The sequence below is a fragment of the Hoplias malabaricus genome, chromosome Y (assembly GCF_029633855.1).
Source record: "Hoplias malabaricus isolate fHopMal1 chromosome Y, fHopMal1.hap1, whole genome shotgun sequence".
Lineage (NCBI taxonomy): Eukaryota > Metazoa > Chordata > Actinopteri > Characiformes > Erythrinidae > Hoplias > Hoplias malabaricus.
The window spans coordinates 79,617,073-79,628,007 of NC_089820.1; the positions used below are offsets into that span (position 1 = coordinate 79,617,073).

Genomic DNA, 10,935 nt, shown 5'->3' on the forward strand with positions numbered 1-10,935 from the left:
AAACCTTGATATTTGGATATTTCCATTCCACATTCTCAACAATATTCCAATGAAAAGATGGAAAAGGGTAATTATCCACACAGTTTACTCTGAACTAGTGTTTTAGTCAGGACCGGGACTACTGCAGGGACACTTCAAATCTGAGTCAAGACTGAAGCCAGGGCACATCATATACACCTTTAGAAAGAGAGTGTGTGATATGTCAAGGCTTAGACTGGGCCACATCAACACCAGGACACATCAAGTTTATGTCTAAACTGAGACCAGGACTCGTCAAGTTTATGTCTAAACTGAGACCAGGACTCGTCAAGTTTATGTCTAAACTGAGACCAGGACACGTCAAGTTTAAGTCTAAACTGAGACCAGGACACGTCAAGTTTAAGTCTAAACTGAGACCAGGACACGTCAAGTTTATGTCTAAACTGAGACCAGGACACGTCAAGTTTATGTCTAAACTGAGACCAGGACTCGTCAAGTTTATGTCTAAACTGAGACCAGGACTCGTCAAGTTTATGTCTAAACTGAGACCAGGACTCGTCAAGTTTATGTCTAAACTGAGACCAGGACACGTCAAGTTTAAGTCTAAACTGAGACCAGGACACGTCAAGTTTAAGTCTAAACTGAGACCAGGACACGTCAAGTTTAAGTCTAAACTGAGACCAGGACACGTCAAGTTTAAGTCTAAACTGAGACCAGGACACGTCAAGTTTAAGTCTAAACTGAGACCAGGACACGTCAAGTTTAAGTCTAAACTGAGACCAGGACTCGTCAAGTTTAAGTCTAAACTGAGACCAGGACACATCAAGTTTAAGTCTAAACTGAGACCAGGACACGTCAAGTTTAAGTCTAAACTGAGACCAGGACACGTCAAGTTCAAGTCTAAACTGAGACCAGGACACGTCAAGTTTAAGTCTAAACTGAGACCAGGACACGTCAAGTTTAAGTCTAAACTGAGACCAGGACACGTCAAGTTTAAGTCTAAACTGAGACCAGGACTCGTCAAGTTTATGTCTAAACTGAGACCAGGACTCGTCAAGTTTATGTCTAAACTGAGACCAGGACACGTCAAGTTTAAGTCTAAACTGAGACCAGGACACGTCAAGTTTAAGTCTAAACTGAGACCAGGACACGTCAAGTTTATGTCTAAACTGAGACCAGGACACGTCAAGTTTATGTCTAAACTGAGACCAGGACTCGTCAAGTTTATGTCTAAACTGAGACCAGGACTCGTCAAGTTTATGTCTAAACTGAGACCAGGACTCGTCAAGTTTATGTCTAAACTGAGACCAGGACACGTCAAGTTTAAGTCTAAACTGAGACCAGGACACGTCAAGTTTAAGTCTAAACTGAGACCAGGACACGTCAAGTTTAAGTCTAAACTGAGACCAGGACACGTCAAGTTTAAGTCTAAACTGAGACCAGGACACGTCAAGTTTAAGTCTAAACTGAGACCAGGACACGTCAAGTTTAAGTCTAAACTGAGACCAGGACTCGTCAAGTTTAAGTCTAAACTGAGACCAGGACACATCAAGTTTAAGTCTAAACTGAGACCAGGACACGTCAAGTTTAAGTCTAAACTGAGACCAGGACACGTCAAGTTCAAGTCTAAACTGAGACCAGGACACGTCAAGTTTAAGTCTAAACTGAGACCAGGACACGTCAAGTTTAAGTCTAAACTGAGACCAGGACACGTCAAGTTTAAGTCTAAACTGAGACCAGGACACGTCAAGTTCAAGTCTAAACTGAGACCAGGACACGTCAAGTTCAAGTCTAAACTGAGACCAGGACACGTCAAGTTTAAGTCTAAACTGAGACCAGGACTCATCAAGTTCAAGTCTAAACTGAGACCAGGACACATCAAGTTTAAGTCTAAACTGAGACCAGGACTCATCAAGTTTAAGTCTAAACTGAGACCAGGACACGTCAAGTTCAAGTCTAAACTGAGACCAGGACACGTCAAGTTTAAGTCTAAACTGAGACCAGAACTCATCAAGTTTAAGTTCAAGTCAGAGTCAAGACCAAAACTAGGACATGGAGTCAGAGATGAGACCTTTAGAGAAGTTCTGAATAGAAGTCAGTGGTGGTTGATTGAAATGAATGTTATATTTATACGTTTTGCTGACAACAACTGAGTGAAATGGCATTTAAACTTTAATCTAGACTCATGATAAATGTGTTCCTTGATTGGATGCTGGATAAGAAGTGAAGTGACATGTTTGTCTGCGCTGGCCATTCAGAATGCAGATTTTATTTACGGGCGCAGAGAAAGGGCAGTTTATTTTGTTACAGTGCTTAAAGAGTCCAACTGAATTATGAGGTTAATAGACACTCTCTTTAACTTTTTAGACCTTGGCAGCTCTGGCTGGAGTTCAAAGCCTTCAAAGTAGTCAGTAGATTGTTGAAATGGCAAAATTAGTTGGTGGTAATGTTATGATCTGGTCTTGCTGAGGTACTGGGCCCTGTTTTAATGCAGTCTTACAGGAGCCTGTAGTAAGTCTCTATTTTTTTTGTTTTTTCAGCTTCCAGCACAATATCAGTTCTGTTTTGAATTGGAATGGAAAAGAATGTAGATAATCTGCAGTCTTGAAATGCTGACTTGAGATAGACAGACAGAGATTTCATTTAGCAATGTCTTGTTGGCATGCTGTAGTAGGTGAAAGTGTCTTTAACATCACATGCATCTGCCAAATTCCTTGACTGAATTCTAGCTTGAGCAATCTATCAGTGCCTCAGTGGTGCAAACCCTTTTTATTTGCCAGCGTTCTAAACTCTGGAGGGCTTCATGCGTTTGGGTTATTGAGCTCTATGTTTTAGAACACGTCTTTAGACGTTAGGCTACCTTTTAGCATGTGATTCAATGCTGGAATTTAGTCCAAACTGAATCAGTCGTTTTTGCTCGTCTCTCATAAATTCTCCAAAAAATGTTCAATGTTTGTAATGGAACCCATGGTTTTTGGCATTATGACGGGTCTTATAAATCACGAATGCTATCTTTGCATGACCTCTCTCAGCCCTAATAAGGGCATGAATATAACCATAGGGGCACTGTGCTAGTTCTACTCTGTGTGCCTTCAACATTCCCTTATTTCAGAGTTGGAAGATAGGAAAGCTTGTTAAAAGTCAGTCATTCATATTTACATTTCCAAAGTTCAATCTCTGGTTTATTTACTACAACAGAGGTCCCAGACTAGTAAAATGAGGAATGTGTTTCCAAACCACAGCTTTTAACTTCTATACTTATTGACAGCTACGCATCCTTTCAGACCCAAATTGTACAACTGTCTCCTCACAGTCCAAATATTTGGAATTCTAAAATACTTTGACTGTGTCCTTCCTTATGTAAGTGAATAATACTATATCTGATCTACTACAAAAATATCCAGAAAAATTAATAACGTACATAATGGCTACTTTGGGCGGCACGGTGGCGCAGCAGGTAGTGTCACAGTCACACAGCTCCAGGGTCCTGGAGGTTGTGGGTTCGATTCCCGCTCCGGGTGACTGTCTGTGAGGAGTGTGGTGTGTTCTCCCTGTGTGGGTTTCCTCCGGGTGACTGTCTGTGAGGAGTGTGGTGTGTTCTCCCTGTGTCTGCGTGGGTTTCCTCCGGGTGACTGTCTGTGAGGAGTGTGGTGTGTTCTCCCTGTGTCTGCATGGGTTTCCTCCGGGTGACTGTCTGTGAGGAGTGTGGTGTGTTCTCCCTGTGTCTGCATGGGTTTTCTCCGGGTGACTGTCTGTGAGGAGTGTGGTGTGTTCTCCCTGTGTCTGTGTGGGTTTCCTCCGGGTGACTGTCTGTGAGGAGTGTGGTGTGTTCTCCCTGTGTCTGCGTGGGTTTCCTCCGGATGACTGTCTGTGAGGAGTGTGGTGTGTTCTCCCTGTGTCTGCGTGGGTTTCCTCCGGGTGACTGTCTGTGAGGAGTGTGGTGTGTTCTCCCTGTGTCTGCGTGGGTTTCTTCCGGTTATCTCCCACAGTCCAAAAACACGCGTTGGTAGGCGGATTGGTGACTCAAAAGTGTCCGTAGGTGTGAGTGTGTGTGTTGCCCTGTGAAGGACTGGCGCCCCCTCCAGGGTGTATTCCCGCCTTGCGCCCAATGATTCCAGGTAGGGTCTGGACCCACCGCGACCCTGAACTGGATAAGGGTTACAGATAATGAATGAATGAATGAATAATGGCTACTTTGACTTGTAATTGATATAATGTGTGGGCTGTGATTGGCCGGTATCATATGACTGAGGCTACAGTGAATCCACACTGTTGCCGGTTATTGAAGGTCAGTAATGGACTTCCCTGAGGTTCCCTCTTTCTGACCAGTCGGCTGGTCCGTGCCGGGCAGGGGTCGCTGGTGTGTGATTTCAGTCAGGCTTCATGCAGTGAAGCAGTCCTAAGTATTTACACTCGTTTGACATGTGGCTACACATTCCTGCACCTGTTTTTATGTGTGTGAAAAGACTCAATCGACCTGGCTTGTTAAGACTTGCTGTGGATTGAGGAGTGTGGTGTGGGGTTTAGTTTCGGGAGTCCCTCTCCTGGGTCTTTCTCTTTGTTCTTTTGTTAAGTTGAAGGGTCTTGTAGGAAATACATATCCCATCGGCCCAGACAAGACCAAATATTTATGGACGTGTTTAGTTTTTCTTCTTCATTTGTCCTAGGCACAAAAGCCACATACAACAAACATTAGCTTTTTTTTGGGTGCAGCTAAGGCTGTGAAAATACACCAAACTCAAACACAATAAATATTTTGGAATCGTTTGCTGTGGTCGTTTCCGAGGACAAATATCGGGACAATGGAAAACTATGTGTTTTAAAGCTCCCATGTAGGTCATTGTATTTTTGTACTGTTTCCCCGGACTCAAACATACATGAACAATTTAAAATATGTTTATTTTTGTATCCATTGGTATCAGTCAGTCTATTACAGCGCTGGACCCGTGTTTATGTGCAAAGTTAAGTTTAAACTGAGCAAAACAAACACAACAAGAGTGGAGAAACAAGAGTGCTTATTAAATAAGGAGAAAAGGCGGCACGGTGGCGCAGCAGGTTAGTGTCGCAGTCACACAGCTCCAGGGACCAGGAGGTTGTGGGTCCCGCTCTGGGTGACCATCAATGAGGAGTGTGGTGTGTTCTCCCTGTGTCTGTGTGGGTTTCCTCCGGGTGACTGTCTGTGAGGAGTGTGGTGTGTTCTCCCTGTGTCTGCGTGAGTTTCCTCCAGGTGACTGTCCGTGAGGAGTGTGGTGTGTTCTCCCTGTGTCTGTGTGGGTTTCCTCCGGGTGACTGTCTGTGAGGAGTGTGGTGTGTTCTCCCTGTGTCTGCGTGGGTTTCCTCCGGGTGACTGTCTGTGAGGAGTGCGGTGTGTTCTCTCTGCGTCTGCGTGGGTTTCCTCTGGGTGACTGTCTGTGAGGAGTGTGGTGTGTTCTCCCTGTGTCCGTGTGGGTTTCCTCCGGGTGCTCCCGTATCCTCCCACGATCCAACACAAATGCTGGCATTCCGGGTAGGTTCTGGACCCACCGCAACCCTGCAATGGATAAGCGGTTACAGACAATGAATGAATGAGAACAGAGAACCAAGTGAAAATGGCTAAAAAGCTGAACTTCTGCTCCTCGCTGCTGACCGCTGGAACAGGAACAGGTGCTGAGACCGGTCGTTCTGAACAGGGCTGTTTAGACGGTTGGAGAATGTCACATATGTTTTCATTTGTGGAAAAGGGCTATAATATGTTCCCTTTAACATGTTTTGTTGAGTACGTTGACCGTGGTTTAGTCTCTGAATTTCACCAGTGCAGGTGTGAAAAGCCCACTTCAAACGTTTTGAAACTGGAGGCTTGTAATAAGCTTTGCATTGATCACTCAAATCCTGCTTTTAAGGCTGCTTTCGAGTCACCCCCTGTGGGATTTTGTGGTTGGGAAATCCTTGCATAGGAGGATTTGTTGTCTTTGAACCTGGTTGTTTATTTGTTGTGTCGCACAGTTATCTGTCTGCACGTGGGTTCTTGCGTAAGTGTGATTTGAGCTGCTATAACATGCAGTGTGTGCTGTAGGAATGTATATCAGAAGTGTCTTTATTTTCCTTAGAGGACTTTTTTTTAAAGAGTTACTGGTTCAGGGATCGGGCAGAGAACTGTAGACTGTTTAGTATCGTATTGTCACTGTTAAATATCTCAATTTCAATGTAAGTTAATGTTTTATTAAGCCTTGATTCATTTTCTTTAACATTTTACTAGTTGAAACAATTAAAGAAATACCAGGAGGAAAATACATGGTACAAAACTGAAAAATGTGAGGACATGTGGACACTGTACAAAAGCATAGCCCTAGCTACTGTTAGTCCAGAGATCATGACACTCACACAAGAGGCACCAATACTGTTTCTGAAAATATTTTTCAAAAATAGTTGTCCCCACCAGCGCTTCTTTTCAAACTTCAGTAAATGCAATGCCACTGAAAGAGGAGAACGCAGACTGTCCAGACCTGCCTCGTCAGCTGACATATGCCCATGCAAGAGAGGAGGGGCCGTCCTACCCCCACAACTGTTATGTCTAAGACTTCTGGCTTTGGACGGCTGACGCATCGCTGGGAATCCAACCAGTGCTCCACTGATGTTAGGACCGCTGCGTTAGAACATTTGGTCCATAAAACCTCTTAAACTTAAAAGATAATATGTGTGCAGCCTCCTTATTTGGACATTTTTGAAAAGGATCTGAGGGCATTTTATTCCTTCATGTGTCACACATTTATCTCAAACTGCTGTAAAAAAGTTATACTGATAGCCCAAAATCCCCACACCACACACACGCACACACACACTCACACACATACACACACTCACACACATACACTCACACACACACTCACACACATACACTCACACACACACTCACACACATACACTCACACACACACTCACACACATACACTCACACACATACACTCACACACACACTCACACACATACACTCACACCCCTGGCCCAAAGCAGTGTGACGTTCTGCCTAATTTCCTATGGGATCTTATCAAGCTTGTTCCTTCCTCTTCTTTAAAGCTATGCTTTCATTTCGCGTGTCCCTTTTTCTGTCCATTCTCACTGATTACAGCTCTGTTCTTTTTCATCTTTTTCACCTACGCCCATGTTTTCCTCTTCCAGCGTCCATAACCCTGCCAGAAAGCTCAGGACCATTTACACTGTAAACAAATGACAACATTAGTCCCTCCCATTTGTGCGTGTGTGTGTTTTGTGGCTAGTGATACACCGAATCAGAAGATGTTGGGACAGTAAGGGAAAAGCAATAATAATAAAAACAATTTGTTACATTGTCTTTAATGTTTATTATATTATACAGGCTGTTTGAACCCAGTCTATTTCCTGCTTTGTCTGGTCAGAATAATTCGGTATTTTAGTATACATCCTACCTGGAGGTTGTGGGTTCGATTCCCGCTCCGGGTGACTGTCTGTGAGGAGTGTGGTGTGTTCTCCCTGTGTCTGCGTGGGTTTCCTCTGGGTGACTGTCTGTGAGGAGTGTGGTGTGTTCTCCCTGTGTCTGCGTGGGTTTCCTCTGGGTGACTGTCTGAGGAGTGTGGTGTGTTCTCCCTGTGTCTGCGTGGGTTTCCTCTGGATGACTGTCTGTGAGGAGTGTGGTGTGTTCTCCCTGTGTCTGCGTGGGTTTCCACCGGGTGACTGTCTGTGAGGAGTGTGGTGTGTTCTCCCTGTGTCTGCGTGGGTTTCCTCCGGGTGACTGTCTGTGAGGAGTGTGGTGTGTTCTCCCTGTGTCTGCATGGGTTTCTTCCGGATGACTGTCTGTGAGGAGTGTGGTGTGTTCTCTCTGTGTCTGCGTGGGTTTCCTCTGGGTGACTGTCTGTGAGGAGTGTGGTGTGTTCTCCCTGTGTCTGCGTGGGTTTCCTCCGGGTGACTTTGTGAGGAGTGTGGTGTGTTCTCCCTGTGTCTGTGTGGGTTTCCTCCGGGTGACTGTCTGTGAGGAGTGTGGTATGTTCTCCCTGTGTCTGCGTGGGTTTCCTCTGGGTGACTGTCTGTGAGGAGTGTGGTGTGTTCTCCCTGTGTCTGCGTGGGTTTCCTCTGGGTGACTGTCTGTGAGGAGTGTGGTGTGTTCTCCCTGTGTCTGCGTGGGTTTCCTCTGGGTGACTGTCTGTGAGGAGTGTGGTGTGTTCTCCCTGTGTCTGCGTGGGTTTCCTCCGGGTGACTGTCTGTGAGGAGTGTGGTGTGTTCTCCCTGTGTCTGCGTGGGTTTCCCCCGGATGACTGTCTGTGAGGAGTGTGGTGTGTTCTCTCTGTGTCTGCGTGGGTTTCCTCTGGGTGACTGTCTGTGAGGAGTGTGGTGTGTTCTCCCTGTGTCTGCGTGGGTTTACTCCGGGTGACTTTGTGAGGAGTGTGGTGTGTTCTCCCTGTGTCTGTGTGGGTTTCCTCCGGGTGACTGTCTGTGAGGAGTGTGGTATGTTCTCCCTGTGTCTGCGTGGGTTTCCTCTGGGTGACTGTCTGTGAGGAGTGTGGTGTGTTCTCTCTGTGTCTGCGTGGGTTTCCTCCGGGTGACTGTCTGTGAGGAGTGTGGTGTGTTCTCTCTGTGTCTGCATGGGTTTCCTCCGGGTGACTTTGTGAGGAGTGTGGTGTGTTCTCCCTGTGTCTGCGTGGGTTTCCTCCGGGAGACTGTCTGTGAGGAGTGTGGTGTGTTCTCCCTGTGTCTGTGTGGGTTTCCTCTGGGTGACTGTCTGTGAGGAGTGTGGTGTGTTCTCTCTGTGTCTGCGTGGGTTTCCTCCGGGTGACTGTCTGTGAGGAGTGTGGTGTGTTCTCTCTGTGTCTGCATGGGTTTCCTCCGGGTGACTTTGTGAGGAGTGTGGTGTGTTCTCCCTGTGTCTGCGTGGGTTTCCTCCGGGTGACTGTCTGTGAGGAGTTTGGTGTGTTCTCCCTGTGTCTGCGTGGGTTTGCTCCGGGTGACTGTCTGTGAGGAGTGTGGTGTGTTCTCCCTGTGTCTGCGTGGGTTTCCTCCGGGTGACTGTCTGTGAGGAGTTTGGTGTGTTCTCCCTGTGTCTGCGTGGGTTTGCTCCGGGTGACTGTCTGTGAGGAGTGTGGTGTGTTCTCCCTGTGTCTGCGTGGGTTTCCACCGGGTGACTGTCTGTGAGGAGTGTGGTGTGTTCTCCCTGTGTCTGCGTGGGTTTCCTCCAGGTGCTCTGGTTTCCTCCCACAGTACAAAAAACACATGTTGGTAGGTGGATTGGCGACTCAAATGTGTCCTTAGGTGTGAGTGTGTGTGTCTGTTGCCCTGTGAAGGACTGGTGCCCCCTCCAGGGTGTATTCCCACCTTGCACCCAATGATTCCAGATAGGCTCTGGACCCACTGCAACCCTGAACTGGATAAGGGTTACAGATAATGAATGAATGAATGAATGAATGAGTATACATCCTTGCCTGCGTTTCAGGGACGCAGCATATGCCAGAAATATGTTTGGACAGGGGCCATTTAGTGCAGGTGATGAGATAAATAACAACAACATAATGTATTGTCAACAGGTGACTGTGATCATGACTTGGTACAAAAACAGAATCCAGGAGTGTTCCAGGTACTGGACTGGTCTGTCTACAGTCCTGACCTGTCCCCAGCGGAGAACCTTGAAAATTGTGTTTCAAAAATGCAACAAAAAATGACACCACACTGTTGCACACCTTAAAGTGTGTTTGCAGTATTAAACACTCTAGAGCTTGGTCTCAATGGTGCCAAACATCTTTAATGTGTTGTAAGAAGGAATGGCAGTGTTACACAGTGGTAAATGCTATAACATCCTGGCATTTTGTTTTTAGAGAGTGCTGCAGGTCTGAAATCCAGGGATGGGCATATATTAACCAATAAAATGAAGTTGAAGGTATTTTATTTGCATTTTCTGTACTGTCTCCTCTTTTTCTTATTTAGTTCTTTCTAACAACAAAGACTGTATTTTACCTGATTGTCTGACTATATGTCACTTCATTTTTGTGTACGCCACAACTACAGACGTTTTGAAATCACCTGGCATTTGAATATTTGTTGTGTAGTGGTTTCTTACACCGTTGCGAATGAACCAGTACAAGCTACAAGTCCAGAGCCCACCTGGAACCATTGGGCGCAAGGCGGGAATACACCTTGGAGGGGGCGCCAGTCCTTCACAGGGCAACACACACAGACACACTCCCACCTACGGACACCCCTGAGTCGCCAATCCACCTACCAACGTGTGTTTTTGGACTGTGGGAGGAAACCGGAGCACCCGGAGGAAACCCACACAGACACAGGGAGAACACACCAACTCCTCACAGACAGTCACCCGGAGCGGGAATTGAACCCAATTGTGTGACTGCGACACTACCTGCTGCGCCACCGTGCCGTCCATAAGGAGTGTATATCATTAGCTGCAAACCAGGGACTTAGAGCATGTTCCCACAGTCAGAAATGTTTGCATTATATGTTGACAATAAGAAGTTAATGATTTTTTATAGTGACTAATCTTGACAGCTCTATCAACACCCTCTATCAGATTTTTCATGATTTTTTATAGTTACTAATCTTGACAGCTCTATCACTGTGTAGCCCAGGTTTATGTGGATGTCATTCACAGAGAAGTGCGCTTCAGTGAGGTGTCAGTGTTGGCAGGCTTCACTGTGTTCTATCAGCTATTCAGCTCTACTGAGCGCTCAGATGCATGAACATAGGCCATAGACCTCAGAGGAGGAATTGCAGTTTAGAGAACAGTGGGAGGCCCAAAAGTGGTAGAGGTGAAGAGATGAAGAGATGTGCTGGTGAATGGGGGCGGTGGAACATTTCATGGAGAAGAGGACGTCAGGATGAGAGTTCCAGAAAATTTAGCTGACAGAGAAAGATGTGAAATGAAATGGAAAAACAACCTAAGCTTTGCTGTAGATGAGAGAGTGAGGAGAGACAGAGAGAGGTATAGAGAGAGAGAGAGAG

At 46.0% G+C, this 10,935-nt stretch overlaps 1 protein-coding gene across 1 annotated transcript in view; it reads left to right on the plus strand.

Annotated features, from left to right (window-relative positions):
* Window positions 1-10,935, plus strand: part of LOC136677858 (phospholipid phosphatase 2-like) — a 36,187-nt gene that overhangs the window by 565 nt on the left and 24,687 nt on the right. The gene's annotated exons all lie outside the window — the stretch shown is intronic.